Raw genomic sequence first — 16969 nt, 5'->3', positions numbered from 1 at the left:
ACCTTGCTGAGGTTTTTGATGGTTAGTGTACCTTTCTAAACATCTGGGTAATTAAAGACTCTTTCCTCCCTGAAAGGAGGATTTCAGATATTTGTAACACAATATTATCCTATTTTAGCCCCATCAGACAGAGAATTATACAATTCTCAGTTGTGATAAGTACAATTCCATTCTCTTAACTCTTCATGGTTTTCGGTTTTTAAACATTAAAAAAAATTAATTAATTAATTTTTTGGCCACGGCCCGCGGCATGTGGGATCTTAGTTCCCGGACCAGGGATCCCACCCACGACCCCTGCAGCGGAAGGGTGGAATCTTAACCCCTGGACCACCAGGGAAGTCCCAGTTTTTTGTTTTTAATTGGGAAGCAAGGATGAAAGGTGTGACAGATGACTAATCATTTTGGAAGGAGGTAGATGACTGTAGCCCATCCCTGTGCAGAACTAATCATGTCCTCTTCTCTCTGGGTTAGACTAAGTCCCACGATTCAAAATCTCCAACTGTGTTCGCCTCACAGTTGGGAAAAGGCACTTGGACCCTATATTGGTCTCTGTATTCTCCTTTTGTTCTCCCCAAGAGGTATGGTGACCGTAACTCATGAACTAAACATCTGAACTTAGGGTCCAGCCCATGGTTTCACATGTGCTCTAACAACGTCCCATCCCCCGAAATACAGGAAGTAGAACTGCTGTGACCAAGCGCACATGCTGCGCCCTCATTTCCTTTCGGTGTTCGAGATGCAGCCTTAGAGAGATGAGGGCTGGAGCCTGGGGTTACAGGTCTAGATAAGGCACTTCCAAAGTCGGTTGCTCAGCTCTGCTAATGAATTTAACCACTCTGACTCGTACCAGCTAGAGAGAGGTTGCGACAGCACGTTGTTGTCATGATGGATATATGCTTAATTATAGAAGTAATCCATGACCATCTTCTCTGTGTATAGTATTTGGACAATATATAAACTTTTAGAGTAATAAATGGACGGCCCCCTTCCCCCTCCCTCTCTTTAACCGCAGCCCCTTCCCAGGGGACAATATTATGGGCTGGATAGAACTCCTTCCGATACAGCATATACTCACATAGTCTTTCCTCCACCTTCCTAGTAATCAAGGAAGTGCAAATGAAAGCAATCGACGAGGGATACTTTCTTATCCTACTGTCATTGCTAAAAATGAATGAAAATATCCAGAATTGGTTAGAGCCTGGGGAAGGCATTGTACATGGGAGCAACCGTTCTGGAGCTTAATTTGGTCACGTCAGTGCATTGAGACTTGATTACCAGCCAGGCTCAGTTAGGAGACTGAAAGCACATTGGTTATTTGAATGAGAAAGATTTCATCAGAAGGACTGTTAGCTAGTAAAAATGATGGGGCGCCTTTCAAGGATCCAGAAGTAGCGTGTGCATCTAGGCTGAGGAGAAGTGGACAGTGAAGGAATTAAGGTTGAGGAAGATTCTCCCACCCCCTACGCAAGGCTGAGACTTAGATCTCCTTGGAGGTCATGTGTCCGCTACTGGAAAACCCAGCCACGGGCAGCGGAGAAACTGTGCACACGGCACGCCGTGTGGGTCTGTAGACGTGTCCATGGAAGGTGAGGCAGATGTCTGAGGCCATGGTCAGAGTGGCAGTGGAAACAGCTACAGTGTGGAGCTGTGCATGTGGCTGAGCCTGGGGTTGGAGCTGGTCTGTGAGGGCGGCCTCTTTGCTGCCTAAAATAAGAGGCGCTGGGACCCAGAAGGAAGTGTCTTCCTGCCTCTGTCGCCTTGCGGTTTTTCTATGGTCGACAAAGCCCCACATTGTACCAGCTGGTAGAGGAGAAATGTTTGCAGGGTCCAGCTCTGGCTTCACAAAGCAGGGGCAAGAAAGGTAGATTTGGAACTGAGACAAGAAATTGATAACTGGTACAGACGTTGGCCTCCAAATTCCATTTTAAAAATTTAAGGGAATCATCAAACGTGTACGTAAGTAGTTAGATAAAGAATGGTTATTGCAGTATAGAAAAAAAAAATGGAAATAAGGTCAATGTTCCAAAGTCGAGAACTGCTTAGGCAAAATCTGTAAGATGAAGCTCTAGGTATTTATTATCATGAACATGTGTCTATATTATTAGGTAAAAGGATGTATTAATAGCAACTTTTACATTATAACCCATTAAAAATATATTTATACATATATTTCTGTGTATGGGTAGAAAAAGACTTTGAAAGGTTTGGTGTCTTATTCTTCAACTCCTGGGTATAATATCTGGTTCACGGCTGTTGGTCACTATTTACTGAGCAGATGTATCGTGTTAGCTTCCTAGGGCTGCTATAACAAATGGCTGCACACCTGGCACCTTTAAACGACAGAAATCTATTCTCTTGCAATTCCGGACACCAGAAGTCTGAAAGCAAGGGCCACGCTCCCTTGTCTTCCAACTTCTGGAGGCCCCAGGTGTTACCAAAAGTGGGGCATGGCTCCTCCCTGCACGAGAGGCTAGGTTGGTGGAAAGGAAAGTCTGCTTCATTCCCGAGGCTGGCAACTGCGGGGAGGGCAGACTCGTGTCCAAAGGCCAACTCCCTGACTGACAACCAGGGCGAGAGGTTTTAAAGGGGAGTTTCAGGGGTATATAGGCAGAAGGAGGGGGCTACATGTAGAGACAGCACAGTCAGCTTGACAGTCGTCTTGAAATGGATCCTGCGGTGTCTGGCCAGCATCATCTTGATTGTTTTAAGTACAGTAAGTCTTCAGTGCCAGGGTAGGTTTGTCCCCATTTCCCTGAGGCCTTGGAACTGTGGCAGCTTATGTCACAGCTACAGTCTGGTCACCATGTAGTTAACTTCTTCCGCCTGGTGGGGTTTCAGTATCTCTAAGGCAGCTCACAGGACGTGGCTCAGAATATCATCTATAGCCCTTGAGAAGGAGCCAAAGGTCCTTGACCCTGTTTAATGACTCAGCTGTTATTATTTTGCCCTGTTTGCTTTCCTTGGCTTCTGCATTTTCTCGCGTCTCTAATTAAACGTATTCTTTGGCTAAAGTTTTTCTACAGAAAAAAGGCAGGTGGAGGACATGGGCGGGAAGGACCACAGGGCCCCGCTCCGGTCACAGGCATTCCTTGGCCCGTGGTAGCACCACTCGAGTCTCTGCTTCTGTCTTCACGTACTTTCTCCTCTCCTTATGAGAACACGAGCCATTGGATTCAGCACCTATCGGATAATCCAGGATGCTCTCGTTTTGAGAGCACCTTAACGTAATTACATTTGCGAAGAACCTTTTTCCAAATCAGGTCACGTTTCCAGGTCTAGTTGACATATCTTTTGGGGGAAGTGGATGAGCACATTTGACCCACGACACGTATGACCAAATACATAGCAACATGTTACAGTGGCTTCCTTGGGTGGTAGGATTTAGGGATCATCTGAATTTTCCTCTGTCTTTTTTTTGCTTACCAGTATTTTTATGATTTTTATGCAAAGATCTTTGTATTACTTTTGAAATAAAAACTAAAAAAATAGTTGGCATATGACAAATGAGGGACTATGTTGAGAAATGCCGATCTCATCCTCTTGAAGATATGGTTGAGCCCACAGTTACAAAACCCCAAACAACTGTATCCACTTAGAGAAGAAAACGGGGAGGAAATAAGGCATCTCAGGTGGAGGGGCAAGTTCATCACGCAGAGACCTGTGTTCGGTTATGCTCTAGGGCAAACCTGAAGAGCTCCCAGCTCAAAGCTGGACACGGAAGTCGGTAACCAGACGTCCACGCTTAGCCTCCTGGGCACCTGAGTTGAGCAGACTTGTGGTCTGGGCAGCCCTCACCGCCTGTAGCAGCAGATCAGGTCTGGAATCTCCCTGCATCTCTTTCTTTCAGCGTAGACCTCCTCCTTTTCCATCTCATTCTCAGGCTATGATTCATTGATTAATTCCTAGGAAGATGTTGCACCATTAAAATAGGAAGGTCTGTGACGTCAAAAGATCCGGGGATAAAAGGCATTTTAAAAGGCTGACATCTTCTTTTATTTAGAGAGGCAATCTTTCCAAAAGGAAAGAAAGGAAAACACGGCAGTTAGGGTATAATTATCTTTTAATTTTTTTTAAAGCTATAGCTTTATTTCCAGTCTCTTGTGGAGGTTAATCTTATTTTGTTTTAAAGCTTGAAGTTTAAAGCTAGCCTAAAACATGGATGAATATAGAGTGCTATACTCAAGATTCTAAATGTCTTCTTGGTGATAGATTTTTAAAAATTAGGTTCATTAAAAAAATAATAATCACATATTAATCAAAAGAAAAGAAAATTAATTCATTATGATCTTCAAAAATCATTGCCGGGGCTTCCCTGGTGGTGCAGGGGTTGAGAGTCCGCCTGCCGATGCAGGGGACACGGGTTCGTGCCCCGGTCCGGGAGGATCCCACATGCCGCGGAGCGGCTGGGCCTGTGAGCCATGGCCGCTGAGCCTGTGCATCCGGAGCCTGTGCTCTGCAACGGGAGAGGCCACAACGGTGAGAGGCCTGCGTACCGCAAAAAAAGAAAAAAAAAATCATTGCTGATTTCAGATTGACACATTAACAATGATGTTAACATGTTAAGGTATCAGTTAAAATGTTTTGAATGGTTAATGATGAACGAATAAATACCTGAAATGTGAGAAAATGCCATGCTTTTTAAATTAGGACAATTTTTGTTGTTGTTAAGAGCCAGATAGTAAATATTTCAGGCATTGTAGGCTAGATGGTCCTTGTCGCTATGATTTAACTCTGTCATTGTAGTAGGAAAGCAGCCAGAGACAATAGTAAACAGACAGCATCTCTGTGTTCCAGTAAAACTTTATTTACAAAAACAAGTGGTGGGCCAGATGACGTCCATGGGTGGTAGTTTGCTGACCCCTGAAAGAAAAAATCAGAAAGTTGCAATAGGATACCAGTAATACAGTACTGGCTGTCTGGAATCTGGGAAAGCAGATTTTTATCTGCTTTGTTGTTTTTCTTTTTCTTTTTTTTCTTTTTATTTATTTTTGGTTGCGTTGAGTCTTCGTTGCTGTGTGCTGGCTTTCTCTAGTTGTGGTGAGCAGGAGCTACTCTCCGTTGCGGTGCGCGGGCTTCTCATTGCAGTGGCTTCTCTTGTTGCAGAACATCGGCTCTAGGCACGCGGGCTTCAGTAGTTGCAACACGCGGGCTCAGTAGTTGTGGCTCATGGGCTCTAGAGCGCAGGCTCAGCAGTTGTGGTGCACGGGCTTAGTTGCTCCACGGCGTGTGGGATCTTCCTGGACCAGGGCTCGAACCCGTGTCCCCTGAATTGGCAGGCGGATTCTTAACCACTGTGCCACCAGGGACGTCCCTGTTGCTTTTCTTGTAAGAAGGAAATGCCAACATATTTGTAGCTATATGTGCTTTTCTTGGAAGATTAATCTGGGGTCAGTGATGATTGGTATAAAAGGAAGAAAGAGAAAATGAACCTCTGTCTTTGTGAAATAAATTGTTAGAGTCTCAGAAACAAGAATCTTTTCAATTAATTCTCTTGGCAATGCTTCTGCCCATGATGTTCTGGGAACAGATTTAATACCTGCCTTGTAAGTTCACCTTACTATACAGAGCTTTTGCCATATGGAGTTATGTGTTGAGTGACTGTGGTTTATGTCATAAGATAGCTGAGCCTGGAAAATAATCAGTGATGACCTACACGAAGGGGCTTGAATGAATTCTTTTCCATGTGATTTATTTATTCATCCTTGTTTATTTTTCCTACGTAATATTTGGTTGCAAGATACAATTTAAGAGGAAAGTGAAACAATAGAAATTGATGATGTTTTGGAGAGAGTATTGATGGAATATGGTTATATTCTGGGTTAACAGAGATACACAATCAGGGAGAATAGAGACGTAGACATAGATAACAAATGTATGGATACCAAGGGAGAAGGGGGGAGGGGAGGGAGGGATTGGGAGATTGGGATTGACACATACACACTATTGATACTATGTATAAAATAGACAACTAACAAGAACCTACTGTATAGCACAGGTAACTCTCCTTAATGCACTGTGGTGACCTAAATGGGAAGGAAATCCAAAAGAAAGGGGATATATGTATACGTATGGCTGATTCACTTTGCTGTACAGCGGAAACTAACACGTCATTGTAAGTAACTATACTCCAATAAAAATTAACTTTAAAAAAAAGAACCAGGGAGGACTGAGCACATTAATTAGAAAGTGAATTGCTTTGAATAAGAATATCTGTATTTGGTAGTTTTGGTTAGTTGAGGAAATCACTAACCTCTTACCTCTTTGCTTTAATACCTATTAAATGCTTATTTAAGCAAATCGAATAACAGGCATGAACTCACGTCCTTTGCGTCCGTCGGGTTCTCTGGGATACAGATGCTGCGTACACGAGATTTACTGGGCAGAAGGGGCCATCTGACTGCGAGGAAGCTCCGATAGTCTCCACCAGCCCAGTGGAGAGCTCTGGAGTCCTGTGTTGGTGGGGATCTTGCACCATGCTTTGCTCTGTCACTGGCAGGGCTGCCTCAGCTAAGAAGTGATCTTGGCAACTGCTGCCCGGCTCAGTTAACTGCCTTAAAAGCTCTGGTATCTCAGGCTTTCATCTTCTGATCCATTCTTCATGCTGTTGCTGAAGCTCCTTCTGCAAAGTGTAAATCTGTCATGTGGTTCCACAGCTTAAAATCTCACACCATCGACACTATTAAGGCCTAACTCTTTGAGAAGGCGTCTCTTGTGGTCTCATGACTGCTCTCATTTGGGCTTTATCTTTGGCCACTTCCTGCTCTGTACCCTGTGTCTCATCCGTGTTTTTATACCCATATCCATTGTGAAATACCTAGCATACCCAGACAGAGATAAGCCTCATTAAGACATACATCTTAAATTCTGTCTTACCTGTCTGCATAATTCCCCCCGCCCCGACCCATACCACCTGGGAAGTTCTAGCAAGGTTGAAACTCATGTTCTTCTAATAAAGCTCAAATGGTTTCTTAATCTTTATGAAGATGACAAAAGGCTGGCTGACTTTAGCGGAAAACTGACGAGTGTGGATTGGAACATGGTGCTTTAAGCTGATGGTGTGAAACCCGAGTGGAAACACCGAGGACTCGGGGAGTCTGGGGGTGGGAGAGACATTTGGACATAAGGATCTTGATGAGGTCAGCATAGATATCACAGTCTATTCTGTGAGAAGGGATGAGGTAGAGTTTTGGAAGAATGCTTCAATGTATTTGGGTGCAAGTAATAGAAGTACAGTCAATAGTTGATTACTTAACTCTAGACCTGTTGTTGTTCAAGCATATGGGAAGTTTCAGCATTGGCTTGGAATTTCCTTGATGTCAGGGGACAGTCTTGGCTTCTATGTTCTTCTCTTGACCTTCCCTCTTGGTGACGAGATGGCACGGCTGGATACTTCACGTTCTTATGTGATGACATCCCAAGAAAAAGGAGATGGGCGGGAAGAAATGCTTTTCTCCTTGTATGCCTCTTTTATAGGAAGTAAAATGTTCCCCTGAACCCCTAAGAGGTCTTCCCTTTATCATGGATCAGAAATGGTTCACATGCCCATCCCTACACCACTCGCCGTCAAATGGGAACATTTTGCCATGATTGGGTTGAACACCTTGTTCTATTAGTCAGGTCACGTGAGCACAGCAACCACGAATGCTTGCTGTAGAGTTTACCAAGACTCAGGACTGGATCACAGTTTTGAGAGACAGAACAAAAGACTAAGACAAAAAGACAGATAAATAAGCCGGTGGTGTTGGTTGGGTAGAACGTGGCCATCAGTGTTGAATGAATCAGAGAAGTCAAGAGGAACAAGGGCTGAGTAAAGACTGAAGAATGTGACAATGAAGAAATTGTTGGTGAACTTTAAGAGCAGTTCTTTCCACTGAATGCTTGGGTTGGAAGCAAAAGGTCGTGGAGTCCTGGAGCAATTCAGTGATGTGGAAATACAGGTAGAACCTGTGTAATGATGTTTTTAGAGCTTTGACAGTGAATGAGAGGGTGGTGAGCCGGGAAGGCAGCCGGGAAGGCAGCCTTCATTTGGGCAACAAATGAAGTGAAAAGTGAGAGGGTTTTCAAAACGAAGGGATCTGGGTATGTTCAAAGGCGGTGGGAAGCAGCCAGGGGAGAAAAAGCAATAGAAAGGATGTAAAAGGAATGGAGAAAAGTGGGTCTCCTGGGTTCAATGGAGGGTAGAAGTGAAAAGCTCACTTTGGAGGAGAAGAGGCATATGATCAAAGAATGGAGAGAAGGATGAAAAATGTTGGTGGATGTTCTGAGATGTTAACAAAAGAAACGCAAAGGCTCAGAATGGATCTTCGAGAAGCAGGAGGTCTGGTCATTTCTAGAATTTACAGAGGAATAAAAGTGGAGAGTGGAGGTAGAGGGAAGGAATAGGTTAGAAGTGACAGATTGAGGAGACAGGAGAAGATCTGGAACGTCAAGAATCAGGAAAATGTTACAAGTTTAGAATAGAAACTAAAAAAAGGAAACACAAACCTCCTGGGAAATTAAATTTGATGACCAAAGGGAAACGGGAGCCAGAATCCTATAAATTTCCCCGGGAAGGGGAGGATTTATAGATGAAGAGGAATTTGACATGGAAAATTCACTTTTGGCTTTTCCCAACCGCCTGCTGTTTGTGCAATAACAAATAGTGTTTCTCAAAACCCAAATGTTTCAATTTCCTCAGTTGAGAGATGCCATGTTGCTGTTGTACTATTTATAAAGTAAGGCTTTGTTTGTTCAATCTCACTCAGGATGAAAAAGCTGAAAATAAGTCTCTGGGACCGAATTCGAGCCAGCTAAACCAAGGCTACATATAGGATACACATCGTCTGTGTGAGACACTAGGTTCTGAGAGGGCCTAAAATATAACACCCCTCTAACCCGCCTTAATTGGGAAGAGGTGAAAAATGGACATAAGAATTAGACAGATGGAGGTAAAAAGATCACCTTTCTTACTCACAAAGCATTATATTGTAGGGCATGGGTTAATCTGGCCAATAGGTTTGTGTACATGCCCCTGGATCAAACTTGCATCCCTCCCCAAAACTGGAGGCCTCCTTTGCTGGAATGATCCTACCCCCAAACTTTCTGGGTGGCCAAGAAGAAATGAGAATTCAGTGAGAATACAGGTTAACTATAGGTGGCTGGTTCCTCAAAGGGAGAATGGAGGGGGCTGGGTGCTGAGTTGAGCAAACTCAGATCCTGTTGCCAAACTCATGAGTCAGATAAGTCATTGTCTCCTTCCCTGGGGTGGAGTCATTAAGGGGGGGAGGGAGAGCCCTGAGTATCATGCTAATAAATATTGTTCCCGTAGACTGTGTATTAAGTACCCCTCCCCAAACAAGGCACTTGTATTGGGTGCAGGGACACAGGGGGTTACAAAGACAAATAACACATGCCCTAGGGTTCAAGGAACTTATAATCCAGCATGAGAGAGTAGATACAGCACGATGCAATGGGTAAAAATACAGAGATGCACGAGTGTAGGGCATTCAGTACAGGGTGAGGGAAATGGCAGAAACTGATGTTGAAAGGGGCCAGAAGCGGCCTTCACAATCTTCATTAAGGAATTTGGTCTTTATTAGACAGAACTAAGGAGCCATGGAAAGTTTCTGAGTAGCAGAGCAAACAGTTGGGTTTTGTTACGGGTTATTGAATGTTAAGTTCGTGTGCCCAACACATAGTGAGTCCAAACAAACTGAAACATGGGAGTTTGGAGCAGAGAAAGGTTTATTGCAGGGCCACGCGAGTAGATGGGTGTCTCCTGCCCCCAAAGCCCCAAACTCCCCCAAAGGGTTTCAGCAAAACCTTTTTTAAAGACAAGGTGAGGGAGGGCTGTGGTTGGCTGTTGCAGACTTCTTAGTGCTGGAATCCTTTGTTCTTGCAACTGTCCACATAGCTCAGATCATGGTGTTCCTGTCAACCTGCAAGAAAACAAATGTTATTCTCTGTTCTGCAACTTTTTAACTCTGTGTGAATGGAAGAGTGTTATTAAAGGTCAGAGACTTGAGAATGGGTTGTCCTGTATATTTCTGGCTATAGGCAACATTCTTTTGCAAAAGGTGCAGAGTCAGCATGACTAAGCACAGGCAACACAGCACAGAGGTGGAAGTACAAGAAAGAGATCCACACGGAGTCAGACGTACTCCTCCCCGCCAGAGTCTTAGGAAGGAGTGTGTAGGATGGGCTAGAATGGAGGAGAGGCTCAAGGAAGAGGCAATGAAGACCTGACTCAGGCAGAATTCAAGAGAGAGACCAGAGATGGAAACCATAGCGGAGGATTGGTTTGGGGGTATTGAAGAACGTGGGACAGTTAAAGTACCTCCCGAGACAGGCAGGAGCAAATGAGGAGAAGACATTGAGTTTGGCTTTGTATGTTTTGAGCTGGATAGGTTGGAAAGGTTTGTGCTCTCTTAGCAGGGAGTTAGACGCAAACAAAGAAACACACATAGACGAAAACAGATGAACGAGCACTTAACCGTGAGCTCAGCCCTGTCTTAGGTATTAGAGACACGAGGGTCAAGATGTTAGATTTTGTCCTTGTCTTCATACAGCTCACCATTGATCCAAAATCTTCCCATCTATGAATGGCAGGCTCTTAGCCCTCATTTAAACGATTTCCCAGATGTTGAGGGGACTCTCTCAAGGGGTGGGTCCAGAAACCAGTCTGTCCCCTGCAGTGCATCTGTCCTGCTTGGACCCTCCCATTCCACCTCCCATTCCTCTGTTCCATCCCCACTGCCTGAAAAACCTGTGCTCGGGGGAGCATCAATGTCAAGTGCAAGGGTGCCACCCTGCACTGGGCTCCGTCTATGCTTTGTCTCCTGAGGTTGCGAAATATCCCTTTTTCTGTCTATAGTTTTACAACAGCTGCCCTGGTTTCTGCCTCTACTGTCTTCCCTCCTGCTGGACCTGAAAGGGACCCCGTGCATGGACACGGTTTCATTCGTCTTCATTTGGTTTGTTCTCCAAATTTCCTCTTTCAAATGCTAGTTACAAATGGAGGAGGCTCCCATGCATGTGAAAGGAGATAGAGATGTGTGTGCCTGTGTGTGTGTGTGCGCACGTGCACACGCGTGGTCTGTACTAGCAGCAGGCAGATCAAAGTACTTTGCAACAAAGTACAATGACTAGGACTTCCCTGGTGGCGCAGTGGTTAAGAACCCACCTGCCAATGCAGAGGACACTGGTTCGATCCCTGGTCCCGGAAGATCCCACATGCCGCAGAGCAGCTAAGCCCATGTGCCACAAAGCTCTTTCTCTAGAGCCCACAGGCCACAACTACTGACTCTGCACACCACAACTACTGAAGCCCTCACGCCACAGCTACTGAGCCTGCACTCTAGAGCCCGCCAGCCACAACTACTGAGCCTGCGTGCTGCAACTACTGAAGCCCGTGTACCTAGAGACCTTGCTCCGCAACAAGAGAAGCCACCGCAGTGAGAAGCCTGTGTGCTGCAATGAAGACCCAATGCAGCCAAAAATAAATAAATAAAAGCAATAAATTTATATATTAAAAAAAAGTACAGTGACTGTTGTGTGAAGGGAAGTAAAGAGCCCCACAAAGACAGATGATAGTGGATCTAATGGTCTAGGACAGAGATTCCCAAACTTTCTGGGTTCACAGAGTCCTTAGTGCCCTAGTAATTCTTCCGCAGTGCGTGAGGCCAAGAGAAATACCCAAGTTCTGTTTGTTAAGTGATCAGGTCCAAAAAACTTAGGGTTTATGTCCTAATAATTTAGTAGAAGTTTGAAAAATAATACACAGAAATCGAGAGAAAACTCTTTTGTTTTGAAAAATGATTACTTGCTAACGTTACATGTGTGCTTGTTGAGGATAACTTCTCAAATGTTGGCATCAGATCAGACCCCGCCACTCTCAGGTCCTTTCCCACAGTGATTGTCAGGTGGTTCTTTTTTTTTTTTTTTGCGGTACGCGGGCCTCTCCCATTGCGGAGCACAGGCTCCGGACGCGCAGGCTCAGCGGCCATGGCTCACGGGCTCAGCCGCTCCGCGGCATGTGGGATCCTCCCAGACCGGGGCACGAACCCATGTCCCCTGCATCAGCAGGCGGACCCCCAACTACTGCGCCACCAGGGAAGCCCTGTCAGGTGGTTCTTGCTTTTGGATCACGCCAACTGCCCTAATCCCAACTTTGCTCGAATTTGATCAAAAAGAAGGCAGTGATCTAACGTTGAAACTGCAAAACCTTGAATTAGGAATTATGTGTCCAACAGATGTCAACCACTGTAGGATTTCCCTTGAAATTAAAAAATACCCCAGAGTGTTCCCTGTGAATTTGCTGCCGTGCTCCAGGGCATCACAATGCATTGGGGTAGGGGCTCAAAGGAGGCCTCTGCGTGAAAGGAGGTTCGAACGAAGACACTATCATTAATGAACATGAATTAATGGGTAGGAATAGTCCAGGCAGAAGGGTCCCTGTAACAATGCAGTGAACAGGGTGACGTTTTGTGAGGGTCTCGTTCACGGAGGAATGTGGATTTTACAGCCCTTATCATGATCTGAGTTTTTATATATATACGTATATACATATGTGTGTGTATGTATATGGTATATATGTATATACGTATGTGTATATATATGGTTATATGTGTAATGATATTTTATATGTAAAATATTTTAGATATTTTATATATTATGTAATGATATAGTTTGTAATACAGAATTGTATACATTATTTATATTTTATATAGTATGTAATATACTTTATGAAAGCAGCATATCTACACACGTGAATATACACTCACATCCGACTGTCTTCTTACGGCCATGCAGGGATGGGAAGGTTGTTGGCTGGGCGTGATGAGCCAGAGGGTGTGCCCAGTGGAAGCTGTGAGTCCTGGGCTTGTAGCACAATCAGCACAGTTTTAGAACTTCCTCTAGCAACACTTGGGAAGAGGAACAGAGAAAATGGAAGGTTGGCTTTATTCAGGGTCAGGAATGGCTAAAAAAAATAAAAATAAAAAAAGCTGCGGCAGAAAATCCAGGGGCTTGAAGGTGTGAAGATTTCGGAGGTTTGCTGTCTTAACCTTCACAGTGCCTTGTCGCGGGGGCGCTGTTGGAGGGCTGCCTTCTGTGGCTCTTGATCCCTGATTGTAAAATTCTGTGGGGACGTGCCTTTGATGCAGGTGTCTTTTTGCTTCTGATGCTGGGCTCCTAGAACGCTCTTTCAACCTGGAGGCTCCTTTCTCCTTGGATATATATATTTCCTACCTACTGTTTTCTGTTTGGAACTAGAGCTCTTGTTATTGTTTGGCTGTTCAACCTTCTGGATTGATCCTTTCTCTCATGTCTCTCCCCTTCCACCCAATAGTTTTCACCTCCTTATCTCTATTTGTTCTCTTTCTGGGAGGGAAACTAGGATGAACTTCATCTTCAAGTTCATCAAGAGAAATTTTTATTTTGAGAGCTTTCTCTTTACTTTTTGAGAACTCTCCTTTGCTCTCTGATTAATAAATTCTTATTTTATGGATACATTATTCTCCTCATATCTCTCCAAGGATGTTAACATTTTTTAAAAATCCTGCATCTTACGTTTTCCTGTCCTCTTCCTCCCTCCCTCCCTCCCCTCCTTCCTTCCTTCCTTCTTCCTTTGTCTCTCTCTGTCTCTTTCTCTGTTTTTCTTAATGAACCAAAGTTCTGAGAAAATTGAGAAATAAGACAAAAACCTAAGGCAGATGGGAGATCAAAACACCACTTTTCTTAAACTATTAAAAGCTCAGGTCGAGATGTGGCTTAGAGTGAAAGCCAAGTGGGCCTGTGACCTGAACCCTAGAATTTGGAGACTTATATACCCAGTCATGGGCAGTGCTGGACCCAGACAGGCCTCCTGTCATGGTGAGACTTAAATCAGGGAAGAGCAGAAGGAAACATGCTGTCTCCTGGACAGACTCTCTCCCAAGAAGAAATGGGGGGCAGGGCGCTGAACTAAGCGTGGCCAAATCTTCCCAGATTAACCATTCTTGCCCTGTGGGAGGAGCAGGTGAGAGTTTGGGAGAGGCCAAGAGTGAGTCACATCTCCATTCAGAAGGAGACACCGGAAGCTGGTACGTTTCCCTGCTGGCGTCTGCTTGCGGGGAGGGTCCTTGCCTGCACAGGAGTAGGTGAAGGTGTTGATGGTGATGAGTATCGGCTTCCACCGCATACTCTAGGGTGACTTCCTGTGACCCCCTCCCACACTCCGTGACATCAGATATCCCCAATTTATGTGTGTCTGGGAAGTCCAACAGTGGGGAGAAGCAGTTCTTTTCTCAGTCCTCTTCTTTTATTCATGATGTTCTCTGCCCGGCGAAATAAGCCGCTCCTCCTGCCCTGCTTTCCATTCTTTAAGCTTCTATTGATCCATTCGAGGATATCCCTTCTCCTGAAGCCTCTGTCCTTGAGAATTTATATTTCTGTTCCTTTACTGTGTAAAGAGGTGCATTAAAGCACAAGCTCTGGATTCTTACACTTGCTTTGCCACAAACTAATTGTATGGCTTTGGACAAATTCCTTGACTGCTCCAAGCCTTAGATTTTTTTCATCTGTAAAACAGGTTGTTATAAGGCTTTTTTTTTTTTTTTTTTTTTTTTTTACTAAGTCCAAGCTCATACTGTTTGCCACGTGAAAGGACAATAAATCGAAAAACTAGTTATTGGGGCAAGGAATCGTGACTTTATTTGGAAAGCCAGCAGACCGAGAAGCTGGTGGACTAGGGTCCCAAAGAATCCTCTTCCCCGAGTTAGAATTCAGGTTCCTTTTATACTAAAAGGGGAGGGGGTGTGGTTGGTTGTTGCAGACTTCTTGGTGTCAGCATCCTTTGTTCTTGCATCTGTCCCCATAGGTCAGGTCATGATGGTCCTGTAAACCTCCAACCAGACAAATGTTATTCTCTGTTCTGCAACTTTTTCTCTATGAGTGAACGGGAAAGTGTTATACTTATAAAGGTCAGGGCCTTGAGAATGGGCTATCCTGTATATTTCACGCTATAAGCAACTTTCGTTTAGTGATTAACTTACAGCAAAAGCAATAGAGTACAAAGGTTAAAGTAAAAGAAACAGATCCGATATGGAGTCAGATTTGTTCTTTCCTATGACAGTTTAATGTTATAATACCTGTAAAACATTCATATCAATGTCTGACACATCATGATACATTTTAGTTATCATCATTATAATCTCATTATCTTCCTAGCAGAGTTTTGGGAAGGGTAGGGTGTAAATGCAAGTGTTCTAGCACCACCTTTCTATTCGGTCTTCAGTGTTCTCATTTTTATTGGTGTTTCATCCAGACTGTTAATTTCCATGGAGGCAGAGTCGATCTTTCTCTTATTCTTTACTGTATCCGTTGCACTCAGCACAACACACAGCCCTGGAAATACTTGTGGAGTGAGTCAGTGGAAACAAATTCACTCATGATGCTCTTTGTAGGAGGCCATATTGTGTGGTGCTTGAGAACATGGGCTTTTGAATCGGGCCTCTTGGGCTTGACTTAGTGCTGGGTTACTAACTGGTTGTATAACCTTGGACATGTTCTTAATTTCTCCAGTTCTCAATTTCCTCACCTGTAAAATGAGGGTAAGACAGTGCCTGCCTCCTAGGGCTCATGAAGACAAAAAGAAATAAACTATATGAAGCCCTTGGCCTAATGCCTGGCGTGTCATAATTGCTCGGTAAATGCTAGCTGCTCTTCTTGTTGTTATAATTGTTCATTTCCTGCACACCAGGCCCTGGGATAGGCACAGTATGCATGTCATTGATCGAGTGCCTACAGTTTGCTGCATCGTGTACTTAATCCTGTAGTAGTTAAGAGTCAGATGGCCAGGGTTTGAGTTCGGGTGTCAGATGAATAATTTTGAACCAGTTACTTGATCCTGTTGAATCTTACCATCTTACCATCAGTGCTTGTGGAATGAGGTTCTAAGAAACCCTATCTGTTGGTAGTTATGAGGCAAACCTTAGCACAGAGCCTAGCACAAGGTAAATACATGCTCAGTAAATATTAGCTGTGTTGATGACCACGATGCTGGTGATCACTGTCGTTACTGACTGGGGTTCTTGGCCTCCTTGAGCAACAGAAATTGATCAGAGACCCGACAAGAGATTCAGGCAAGGCTTTACTGGGGCCGCGGCTGCAGCAGGGGGACTGAGAACAAACAACAGGTCCCCTTGCCGGGGGGGGGGGCAGCTGGCTCCTTACGTGGGGTGAGGGTAGGGGTGCGTCCGGGGGTCGGGCGGGAGTGGTGGCTCAGGCGTTCTGCCCACCCCTTGGTGGTGTCGAGTGCAGGGGGCCTGCGCAGCACCCTGCTGTCGCTCCCGGCTCCTCGGAAGTGGCAGTTGGGTTCTTTGGGCCTTTTTGTATCCTGTCATCCAGAATTTGCCCCAACTGGGCATGCACGCAGTTATTTTTAGCCCCTTCTGTCCAGGTGCGGGCACTGCAGCAAAGGGTCCCGGGTCCCAGCCTGTCTCACTATGACAGTGATGATGATGACCACAACAGAGTCATGGCGATGACAATGTCGACCACGATGCTAGGGACGAAGGTGACTCTACTGACTCGTGAAGTAGCAGAGTGTGGAGGTCATATGCTCGGGTTATAGCATCAGAAGGTCCTGGAGTTGAGTATCTGTTCTGTCTCACTGATTGTGTGGCCTTGGACAAGTTCTTTTCTCTAGTTACATTTCTGCATATTCATCTGTAAAAACATTAACTATTTCACAGGGCTGTTGGGAGGTTCAAATAGGACACTATATGTCATCAATTCTAGGCTGTATATTGTCCATAGTTTAACATCTCTGAAGTCAAGGATGCATCTTACAATTATTGCCAGACAGGTGGCACATGAATTGGATATTTGTGAAGCAAGTATTCATCAGTGGAGAAATGACCACAGTTCCATGTTTTGTTCTTGCAAAACTGACGGTTTCATGAGACCCTAAGGGAGGGATTTGATAAAGTGAGTCGATATCGACTCATTC

Source organism: Lagenorhynchus albirostris, chromosome 20, assembly GCF_949774975.1.
Source record: "Lagenorhynchus albirostris chromosome 20, mLagAlb1.1, whole genome shotgun sequence".
Lineage (NCBI taxonomy): Eukaryota > Metazoa > Chordata > Mammalia > Artiodactyla > Delphinidae > Lagenorhynchus > Lagenorhynchus albirostris.
Note: the sequence above shows the minus strand (reverse complement) of the source record.